The sequence below is a fragment of the Equus asinus genome, chromosome 4 (genome assembly GCF_041296235.1).
Source record: "Equus asinus isolate D_3611 breed Donkey chromosome 4, EquAss-T2T_v2, whole genome shotgun sequence".
Taxonomy (NCBI): domain Eukaryota; kingdom Metazoa; phylum Chordata; class Mammalia; order Perissodactyla; family Equidae; genus Equus; species Equus asinus.
Genome location: NC_091793.1, coordinates 100,731,027 through 100,742,819, shown reverse-complemented (window position 1 = coordinate 100,742,819; position 11,793 = coordinate 100,731,027).

Below are 11,793 nucleotides of genomic sequence, written 5' to 3'. Positions count from 1 at the left end.
ATCCATTTATGCACATCCCAGATCCACTGGGCTCACTTATCCCCCAGGTCTAAGCTGGGAGTCACCCTGACACCAACTCACATGGTCCCAACTCACATGTAAAGCCCCAGCTTCCACCAAACTCCCCAGGGGTCGAGGACTACGGCAAGTCCTGTGCCCAAGTCAGAGCAGCAACTGGATCTGGGTAATAAAGAAGATAGAAATTTTAAGAGAAGAATGCAAGGCTAAGTTGATCTGAACAGTAAGGCATTGAGCCAATGAGGGATAAGGAAAGAAAGAACTTACTTTGCTGGGCTCGGGGGCGAGCCAGGAAAGTTTGGGAAGAGGGGGGAAAAAGTCTTGGGGGTAGTAACTATGTATGGGCAATATTGAGAATGAGATACATGGGGGTGCGGGTGGTTGGTAGCTCATTTTAAAGGTACTCATCCTTTTGAGCCGGCTGTTCCTCTAAGGCAGCCTGCAGGGCTTCAAGGTGAGGGAAAAGGCCAAGCTCCGTGGGGGTTTCAGCTGAGAGTGCACGTGGTGGATTTTATCTGGCTCAGGTTTCCCCTTTAAGACTCCTCAACACCAGAAATAATCAAGCCTTGCAATACTCCTGCGAATCCCCCAAATGGCAGCCCCCAAATCCTCCCAGAGCAACCCAGAGTCCTCTGATCTGCTTTCTCCTTCACTCTCCACACCCATCCCTCCCGGTACTTCTTGAAGGGACTAGAGAAGCAATCCCACCAATAGTATTCTTTAGCTACAGGAGGAAGTTCACCTCCCAAAAGAGTAAATTTATTTAAATATTGATGATTCATACCATTTTGTATCATCCTCATTTTATGGGAATCTAAATGGAAAAAAAATTCTTTATTCAGAGAGAATGAGAAAGAGGGATTGAATAAATTTGAATGAATTTTTCCTTCTGTTAAATTTCATCACACTGCAACAGACTCAAGTCAACACAGCTCAACAGCAAGGAAACTTAAGCGTTCGGGGCTTTACAGTGGCTCTTTTAATAGGTCGGTTGGGTTAGGATGCTCTAGTACTAAATGAGTGGTGTTCTGGATGAGGTTTCTGCAGCCAGGAGGGTGGGTGCACAACTTGGGCCAGGACACTTATTCCTTTGGGCTGTGGACCACAGGGGGTTAAATACTGCCCCTGTGCCTTGGAGACATCCAAATGTGAATCACCCTAGGCTGAGTGAAGGGTCAAAAGCTTGATCTTCTCTCCCACTTGGTGCACAACCAGCAAGGAAAGAGCAGCATGAACACCCTAGAAGTTTTCCATCCCATAAACTTGCCCTGGAGCTAGACCCTAGAAGAGACCGGGCACTGGAAAGCACAGATTTGACCCCCACACACTCTTGGGTGTCATTAACAACCTGAAGACTTTACGAATACCACAGAGGTTCCAGTGCAGTTTGAAACTTCGATCTGACATTTGCAACTTCTAGGTAGATGTCTTATGAGGAAACTTACTGCTCAAAGAGTATATGCGTTTTCAGCCTGAAATGTATTTATATTCATGGTCCTTGCATAGCAGCCAATCCTGTTCCAGGGTGACACTGAAAGATAGTGCATCATGAAACTCTGCTGTTTGGCAATAACTGGGTAAAAGTTACTATGTGACTTTTTTTCATCCTGTTGGTTTTGCTATACCTAATGTAGGTATGTGTTTTTCTATATTTACATACATGCACACATATATATTTCTTCTTTATTTTAATAGATGTATATTACTAGATTTATTTGTATTTATTACTTATTATTTATATCTACTGCTATATAATAGATGTACTTGATACACCATTATTTTATATATTTATATTTATTTTTTAAGATCGGCACCTGAGCTAACATCTGTCATCTGTTGCCAATCTTCTCCTTCTTCTCCCAAGCTCCCAGTACATAGTTGTATACTCCAGGTGCAGGTCCCTCTAGTTGTGCCATGCAGGATACTGCCTCAGCATGGCTTGACGAGCCATACGCAGTCTGCACCCAGGATCCAAACTGGGAAACCCTGGGCTGTGGAAGCCGAAGGGGCGAACCCAACCACTGGGCCATGTTGCCAGCCCCGATACATTATTATTTTAATAGATGTATCTATTGTTTCTTTCTTATTTTAGTAGACGTATCTTACTAGCATTAAATAGCTTGCATTGCTAATAGAAATAGTTAACACCTAGTGTTCCAAGAGCTTTGTATATGCCAACTCGTTCAGAGCTCACAATCATCCTATAGGATGGTATTCTCAGTATCTCCTATTTCCAGATGAGGAAACTGAGGCACAAAGGCGTTAAGTAACTTGCCCAGGTCACACACCTAGCAAGCTTTGGAGCCAGGATTTGAACCCAAGCACTCTGGATCCAAATCCATGCTCTTAACCACTATGTTATAATGTCTTATAAATCCCAGTTAAAGACATGATAATGACAAAAGCCACCATTTATTGATTATCTACCATAATCAGTATTATGTTAAGCGTTTTATGTATCTTATTGTATTTAGTTCCCGAGAGGCTTATATTGTTTTCTCCACTTGACTAAGGGAAACTGGGGCTCAGAAAGTTGAGGCACTTACCCACAGTTACCAGGTTTATAAATGTCAAGAGCGGGGTTTGGACCTGAGCACATCTGTCTCCAAAGCCCTCTGTCTTAAACACTGTGCTATACGAGAGTCTCTGCCGGTGCTCACTTTTGCCCTCTGTGCTACCACCAACATGCCCCTGGTAGGATGTAGCTTCGAGTTGCTTTCCCAGGTATAATACTGGATTTGCACTGAGCCATGTAGGCTTAACTGCAGGGAGATAATGAAATCTAGCTATAAAATAAAGGCCCTTTCAGGACGTTGGGCTCTAACCAAAATATCAGTGAGCCTGAGAATCAGTGTGGGACATGTCCAGCTCAGTTCTCCTTCTATCGCTCTGCCTGTCACGCTTTAAGCCAGATGCCTCAGAGGACTGTCACTGTGCACACATGTGTGAAGTTCAACATCATGTGTTCTCAGGGGAGGTTTAGAGTGTTTTGGAGATAGGGGTCTTAGCATGTCAAGGAACCTTTTCTCAGCAGCAAGGACTTCCACATCCACAGTGGCATTTTCTGGAAATGCTGCTGTTTTATGCTAAATGGGTGGACTTGGTTGCCTGACAGGTGAGACTCCCTCTTTCTACCATGTCGTTGTTGAGTGCACACACTGCTGTCCTCATTGCTCCCCCATTCCCTTCGGGCCTGGTACCAGCAGAAGCAAGCACCTGCCGGCCTTCATTCAGAGCACCAGAGGGGGCCCCCCTGCTTGACAAGAGAGAGAACCTGGATGAAAAGAGGACAAATGCCTCCCTTTCCTGGGTGACTAATTAGAAGGGAAAGACCGGGGTGGGGTCGGGGGTGATGGTGATGGCAAATGTAGCCAGAACATGATAATGACTGTGACACGAAAGGCTCTCCAATAATTCTGTAATTCTGAAGCCCTCATCTTTTTTTTTCCGAACAAACTAGTGAAGATACAAATTGTGATTAGTCTTTTTAAAATTAAAGATGGTGATTACCATTTACTTAAAAATTTTTTTAAAGTTCTCCTTACGCTGCATTGTATAAAGTACCCCAAATTCAAGTTGTAATCCTCTTTATGAAATGTCTTACAAAAAATATTTTAATGCTACTAATAAACTTAACAGTAGTGCCCTGATTTTTCCCTTTGATTAATAACTATTTTGTTTCATACTTTCCTTTTTAAACAAAAACTGTGTCTCTTTTATTTGTTTATTCATCTCCTTCTATAACAAATGACTATATTCTACTACATTCTCTACAGAATACTATTAGTTTTATAAACACTGCAGTGGGGTAATGAAAATTTAAATTAAGTAGACTCACTGTTAAATGTATTTTGCATAGTTTTAGTATATTAAAAGTTTATTTCATTGATTTCAAGAAGTGTCAGATTTTGGAAACCTTTTTACTAAGAAGATGGAATTGGAAAAGAAAAATATAAATAAAAGGAGATTGGAAACACTAAGCATAATAAAAGATATGAATTGTTATAGAGGCAAAAAAAACTATATATAGTGTTTTCCTCTGAGACTTTCTTGGTCATGTTCAGTCATTGTCTGATTTAATCAAACCTGATATTCATCTTAAGAGATAGCCAACCCATACTTTAATAAAATTCTATGATTCATCCAAAAACCTGAAAATGGTTTCAGTTCCAGATGGACACAGGAAAGCACACATTGTAATTTTTACGCATAGTTGCAGAGCAACTTTCTCAGCACACAAAGTTACCATTTAATATCTTAGGCTTAGATTTAGGCAGTAACAGGATGTGAATATTTAATTGTGTCTTCACTTCAGGTACTGAGAAGTTCACAAGGAAGAGATAACAATCTGATAGATAATCCTGTCCTCAAAGTGGTTCTGTTATATCACTATTGTCTATATTCCCGCCTATTTCCTGGGGTTGTTGTGGGAATAAAAGGAAGTTATATATTAAAGTATTTGACATATACACTCAATAAGTGTTCAGTAATTGGTAGTGTATTGATGAACTGAGTGCCTCCAATAATCCCTGTCTGTGAAAAAGAGCAGAGTATCCAAGGCTGGGTTCTAGGTATGACTGGAGAACTGGGGAAAGGAGGAGGTAAAACTGAAGACAAATTTCAAGGAAGAACCTTGAAGAACATGGGAAAGAATAACATAGAAAAGTCTCTGATATCGTGAGTTAGATAACTCAGAACAAGCGTCAAATTGTAGGAGGAGAATGCTAGCTCTGGGTAAAAGTGGTGACAGCTTCTTAAACCAGTTCTTCAAAGAATTTGTATAAACTGAAGTCTGACCCACTAAACTCTTGGGGCCCAAGCAATTCTATTGTGGAACTCTTTAGAAAAGAGTGGAACCCAGGAGACGGGAGCTGCTTCCAAATGGCGACATAAAGATGGGCTCTGTTGGTTCAGAGGCAGAGCACCATGCTGTGGTGTGGAGGTGAGCCGCAGCAGGGGAGCAGGTCCCTGCCTGGGCTACAGGGTGAGCAGAAGCCTAGAGATGGGCAGCAGAAGAGAATGCAGGGTGGCGGAGCCTCAGGTGGGGCCTGGAGGCAGGTGCTCAGCTCAGGCAGTGGAGTGTGGAGCAGTGTTCTGGGCCTGGGCGTGGTGCTGGGGAGGCAGCTGCCTAAAGGAGCACGGACAAGTCGCCATGGGTCATGTAAGGTGCCTGCCCCCTGAGGATCCCCAGATACCAGAGGTGAGAGTGAACCTTAGAAGAGGTCCCTTAAATCTTCTGGGTACCATGGTGAGAAATATAGACAACAAAATTCGGGGCTGAATGTTAAAAAGACTGCATTCATACTCACTAGGTACCAACACTTGGAAAGGTTTGGGATTCAAAGAACAGACATATTTGATACAGAGGTAGACAGAGGAAAAACAATTTAAAGCAACATTTCTCAAATTAGCATTTGCATACCCTTAGAGGTCATTGCTCAGTTTTAAGAATAATTTCACAATAATAGATCTTACTCAGTCTTTCCCGTAGCCAGTCCTCCCAGAGGGATAGCCCAGAAAACGAATCGCAGGCTTTTCTGAGAAATAGGAAGGCGCTGGGAAAATTGAGGGGAAGGAGTTGAGGAATAATGTAGGTTGACGAACAATGTAAACCATGAGGACCTACAGGCAAAATTAAGGACACTGATGGAAATAACAAGGCCACAACTACCTATGATAAAGAACCAACACAAGTGACAGATTTCAGATTTCATTTTTTAAGAAACTCAAGCTAACAAGCCAGGACCAGTTCAGACTTGGGTTTGGACTCTCTTGAAAATAATTGCTCTTACTAACAAATAGGAATTTGCCTGAATAGAAAGCGCAAGTTAAAACACAGGAAGATCTAGTGAAAAGAGAGGCACAGGTTTTCTGTAGCTCACATAGGTGAGTCACAAAACTCTCTCAGGGAATACAATTAAAAGCAGAGGACCAGGGAAAAATCCAGAAGGCAGAGTATTCCATCACACTGGAGAGAGTGGGATGGTATAGAAAGTATGGCCATGCAGGCTGGGTGGTGTGGTTTAAGCACAGCACACTTTTATCCAGGCTACAGAGGCACTGTGTGCCGTCCCCAGAGCTGGAAGTTAAATTTCTCTGGAAATGAAACTAGTAAAAACCAGTGTGAATGGAGGTGATTAACCCCTTGTAGAAATAACCCAAGAGATCATCCTTGACTAAGTGATTCAGGAAGACTTGGATATCCACAAATGGAAGAAAGACTAGAATATAGCTGGAATGTGATTTCTGGAAGAAACCCACAAGACAGTTGACGGTATTTTCTACTATATGGTCTGAGGAAAGACAATGCTAATGGTGGACAAATGGTCCTCATGGAGCCTAGGAAGAAAAAGGTGACGGGAAGACTTGATCAGTGTTTTTTCTGCACTGCCTAAGATGAACAGGAAGCTTCCAACACAGGCACGCGCTGTTCTGGAAAAGATTAGCTGCTGGAGTGCAAGGACCATTCCCCAGGGTTCTCAGCATGCAGCCCGGTCTCCTTCAAATATCACTTCTGTGAAATTGGATTAAAACCTGATATCTCAATATTAAAATCATTTATAATATGAGAGTGTGGGTCTGAGTGTTCTCCTGTAAATAAACCATAGACATTTTTGCCCAGAGACTTCAGTGTCATGCTTCTAAGATTTTACATCTAATTTGCCAGCTCAGATTTGATTTGTTTGTTCATTTTTTTAAAGTTTAGTCATTGGTTCTGAAATGTGTTCTAGGTGAGTGTGAAACACATCCATCTACTAACGCCATACACACACACACACACAACCACTCCTTGGGAAAAACCAAGCAGAGTCATAGCCATTGGAAAAAAGTGTCGTAGTACAGATTTCTAGAGTTCCTTATCCTAGTCTTTATTTCCTGCCTCCTCTTCTTCCTCATGGAAAGCCAGTTGAGAAGTCAAATTCAATGTGAGAAAAAATATCTCTAAAAAATGGATGAGATTTCTGCTTCTGAAAAAGATGGAGTAAGAGGGGCCAGGTTTACCCTCCCACCTGTAACAACAACAACAACAAACAAACAAAATATATGAAACAATGGACATCAGGCACTGAAGGACAGTGATCCCCGAGAGACAGGAAACAAACAAAGTGGGTCCTACGGTGGTCCCAGCTCACTGAATTGACATTTGTAGAACACTCTACCCAACAAGAGCAGGAGACATGATTTTTTTAAGCACACATGAAGCATTTAGCAAAACAGACCATATTCCATGCCATTAAACAAATCTCAATAAATTTAAAAAGACTCAAGTCATACAAAAAGGACGAGTTATATGTTCTTTGACCATAATGGAATTTTAGCAAAAAGATATCTAGATAATCCCCAAATATTTGAAAACTAAATAACACATTTCTAAGTAACCCATGGATCAAAGAAGAACTCAAAATGAAAATTAGCAATAATTTTGAACTAAATGAAACCACAATATATCAGAATATGTGGGATACCACCAAAGCAGTGCTGAGGGCGAATTTATAGCAATAAATGCCTATATCAGAAACCAAGAAAGGTCTTACATCGATGACCTCAGCTTCCACTTTAAGAAACCAGAAAAAGAAAAGAAAATAAAACCCAAGTAAGCAGAAGAAAGGGACTAATAAAGGTCAAAGTGGAAACCATGAAATAGAAAACAGGAAAGCAATAGAGAAAATCAATGACACCGAAAGCTTCTTTAAGATAAATAAACTTGATAAACCCTTAGCCAGACCGACCAGAAAAAGAAAAAGAGAAAACACAAGTTATCAACCAGGAATGAGACAGGTGACATCACTATAGATTCTACATATATTAAATGGATAAATAAGGGAATATTACGAACAATTTTATGCCTATAAATTTGAAAGCTTCCATGGCGTGGACAAATTCCTTGAAAGACAAGAACTACAAAGTTTGTTCAAGGAAAAAACAGATAACTTGAATTGCCCATATTTGCAAAAGAAATTGAAATTATAGTTAAAAATCTTCTCACAAAAAAATTCCAGGCCCCCATAGCTTCACAGATGAATTCTATTAAATGCTTAAGGAAGAAAGAATACCTATCAATTCTACACAATCTCTTCCAGGAAATTGAATAGAAGGGAATCTTTCCCAATGTATTCTTTGAGGCCAGCATTAATCTGATACCAAAACGAGACAAAACATTACAAGAAAAGAAAACTAAAGACCAATATCCCTCATAAACATAGATGAAAAATTCTAAACAAAATGTTAGCAAATTGAATCCAACAATACATAAGGAAATATATCCTGACTAAATGGAGTTTATTAACATGTAGAAAAATGAACCTCACAGTATAAACAAATATCAACTCAAAATGGACCAGAGACCTAAAAATAAACATTTAAGATATAAAGCATTTAGAAGAAAACATAGAACATCATTATAATCATGGGTTAGAAAAAGATTACTAGGGGCCGGCCCCATGGCTGAGTGGTTAAGTTTGTTCACTCCACTTCAGCGGCCCAGGGTTTTGCCGGTTCGGATCCTGGGCACAGACATGGCACCGCTCATCAGACCATGCTGAGGCGGCGTCCCATATAGCACAACCAGAGGCACTCACAACTAGAACATGCAACTATGTACTGGGGACTGTGGGGAGAAGAAGAAGGGAAAAAAAAGCTTGGCAAGAGATGTTAGTGGGGGTGCCAATCATTTAAAAAAAAGAAAGAAAAAGAAAAAGATTCCTAGATTCCAAAAGCGTGATCCATAAAAAAACAAATTGATAAAGTGGACTTCAGCAAAATCAAAAACTTCTGCTCTTCAAAAGACAATATTAAGGCAATGAAAAAATAAGCTACAGACTGGGAGAAAATATGTGCAAATTATATACTTGATAAAGAACTTGTATCCAGAACATATAAAGAATTCTCTAAACTCAGTAATAAGAACACAATAAAGAAAAAGTAGCAAGCAAAAGATTTGAACAGATACTCCACCAAAGAAGATATATTGATATCAAATAAGAACATGAAAAGATTTTCAACATCATTAGTCATTAGAGAAATGTAAATTTATTTATTTATTTTATTGAGGTATAACTGAGAAAATTATATCTATTTAAAGTATACAATGCGATAATTTGATATATGCGTACATTATGAAATGATTACCATAATCAAGTTAATTAATATACCCATCACCTCACATAGTTACCTTTTTTTTTTGGTGAGACCATTTAAGATCTACTCTCTTAGCAAATTTCAAGTATACAAGACATAAACTTATTAACTATAGTCACCATGCTGTATGAGAAATGCAAATTTAAACCACAATGAAATACCGCTATACTCCTATTAGACTGGCTAAAATTTAAAAGACTGACCATACTAAGTGCTGGTGAGTATATTTGTTTCCTAGGCTCCCATAACAAAGTACTTCAAATTAGGTGGCTTAAACAACAGAAATGTATTGTCTCACAATTCTGAGGCTAGAAGCCCAAAATCAAAGTGTCAGAGGGTTAGCCCCTTCTGAGGGCTGTGAGGGAAGGATCTGTTCCATGCTTCTCCCCTAGCTTCTGCTGGTTTGCTGGCAATCTTGGACATTTCTTAGCTCTTGGATGCATCACCTCAATCTCTGCCTCCATCTTCACATGGTATTTTGCCTGTGTGCATGTCTGTCTCTGTGTCCAAATATCATGGTGACCTCATCTTAACTTGATCATCTGTAAAGAACTTATTTCCAAATAAGGTCACATTCACCAGTACTGAGGATTAGGACTTTAACATCTTTGGGAGGATACAATTCGACCCATACCAGTGAGCATATGGAGGAACTGGAACTCCCACATACTCCTGGTGGGAAGGCAAAATGGTACAACCACTTGGAAAACAAGTCGGTAGTTTCTTAAAAAGTTAAATGTGTAACTACTATGTCATCCAGTTATTCTGCTTGTAGTTATTTACTCAAGAAAAATGAAAGGATACGTCCATACAAGAATTTGTACATGACTGTTCATAGCAACTTTATTTATAAGAGTACAAAACTGGAAACAATGCAAATATCTATCAATAGGTAAACAGATAAACTGCAGTATATCCAGAAAATGGAATGGAATATTACTCAGCAATAAAAATAATTGAACTATTAATGCATACAACAACATGGCTGTATTTCAAAATAATTAAACTAAGTGAAATAAACCAGACCAAAAAAAAAAAAGAGTTTACAAATGATTGCACTTATATATAATTCTGGAGACTCCTAACTAATCTCTGGTGACAGAAAGCAGACCAATAGTTGACTGCAGCCTGGGATGGAGAGGAATGGGAGAGAGCGCTTATAAAGGAACACAGTGAAATTTGTAAGGATGATGGATGTGTTCACTATCTTGATTATGATAATAGTTTCATGGGTGCATAGAAATGTCAAAAATTCTAAATAGTACATTTTAAATTTGTGCAGTTTATTGTTTATCAATTTTATCTCAATAAAACTACAACAAAGGCCTTTTATAATTTTCTAATTTACTGGACTCACTAGGAATACATTAAAAATGTTATTTAACCCATCAATCTTAGTTTAAAAGGCTGAGCTTTTCAGGCTTATGTTAATAAATTGCTTTTTTCTACTGAGAAAATGAAAATAAAGCCATTACACAGAAACAAAACTATATGTTGATTTATGAACATAATGCAGGAAAAATTAAGTTATATTCATGGATTCCTGGTCATCTAGCTATCCATATCTTCTCCTTTTATAAAATCCATATACTTGACACCACTATGATTCCTGTTTTAACCTAGAAAAATTATTAAGCTATGGAAAAGCTAAGTAGCCCGCCTTGAATGATTCCTAGGAGAACTAGCAATATAAAACAGGTTTGCCAATTTCTTAGTGCTCTATTCACTTAGCTTTGCAGACCTTCTCAGAAAGCTACATTAAACTTCAATATTTAACCAGTTTAACCTAAGAAGGGCATGTGAACACCTTGGTCTGCAAGTTTCTTTTCATTGCCCCATGACTATCTCATGTCCAACCCCCAAATTTCCTCTACCCTGAGCTTTAGCATTTCGATTTGGCTTAGAAATCAAACTTGACAAAGTCTCCTATCCTCCAAGCATGCACAATAAGACAAGAATAAAGACAACAGAGGCTCTTTGTCGCTGATCCATCAACATCGTTTTCCTCCCCTCAAAATGGCTGTGGCTATCCTTCTGGGGGCCCTGCTTGTGCCTGGCATTTGGCTCACATTGTTTCTCATCTTACGATAATCCTATAAGGTAGGTTGTTATTATCCTGCGTACACAGATTGTGTAATTTGACCAAAGTAACACAGCTAAGAAATAATGGAGGAAGGACTTTAACCCATCGGTTCTACCCTGCTCTCTATCTGCCTTCTCCTTCTCCTCTTACCTACTCCTCCAAGATGTGAACCCACCCACAAACACTGCCTGGATTTATGGTGGGAGTCTTTGCATGAAATCAAAAGGTGCAGCAACCCCTCTGCTCTGTTACTGTTTTTATTTAAAAGGAGCATTAGTGATTACCCAAACTATCTTGTACACTTTTCTGAATATTAAATCGAATAGAATATCTAAATTACTAGAAAATCATTAATAGATGTTAAAATAAATATTGATCTCTCCCCAGCCTTTCCCCTTAAGTTCTAGGAAAGTTATAGTCCACGGGGTGACAACCAGAGATGCGAGGCCTGAGAAGACTCTTCAGGAGCTCTGGTTCCCCAGTGGGGGCCCCCAGAGTCAGGCAGCAACATTCTCCTGTGACAGCCATGTCAAGTCTGCTGTGGCTTCCCACAC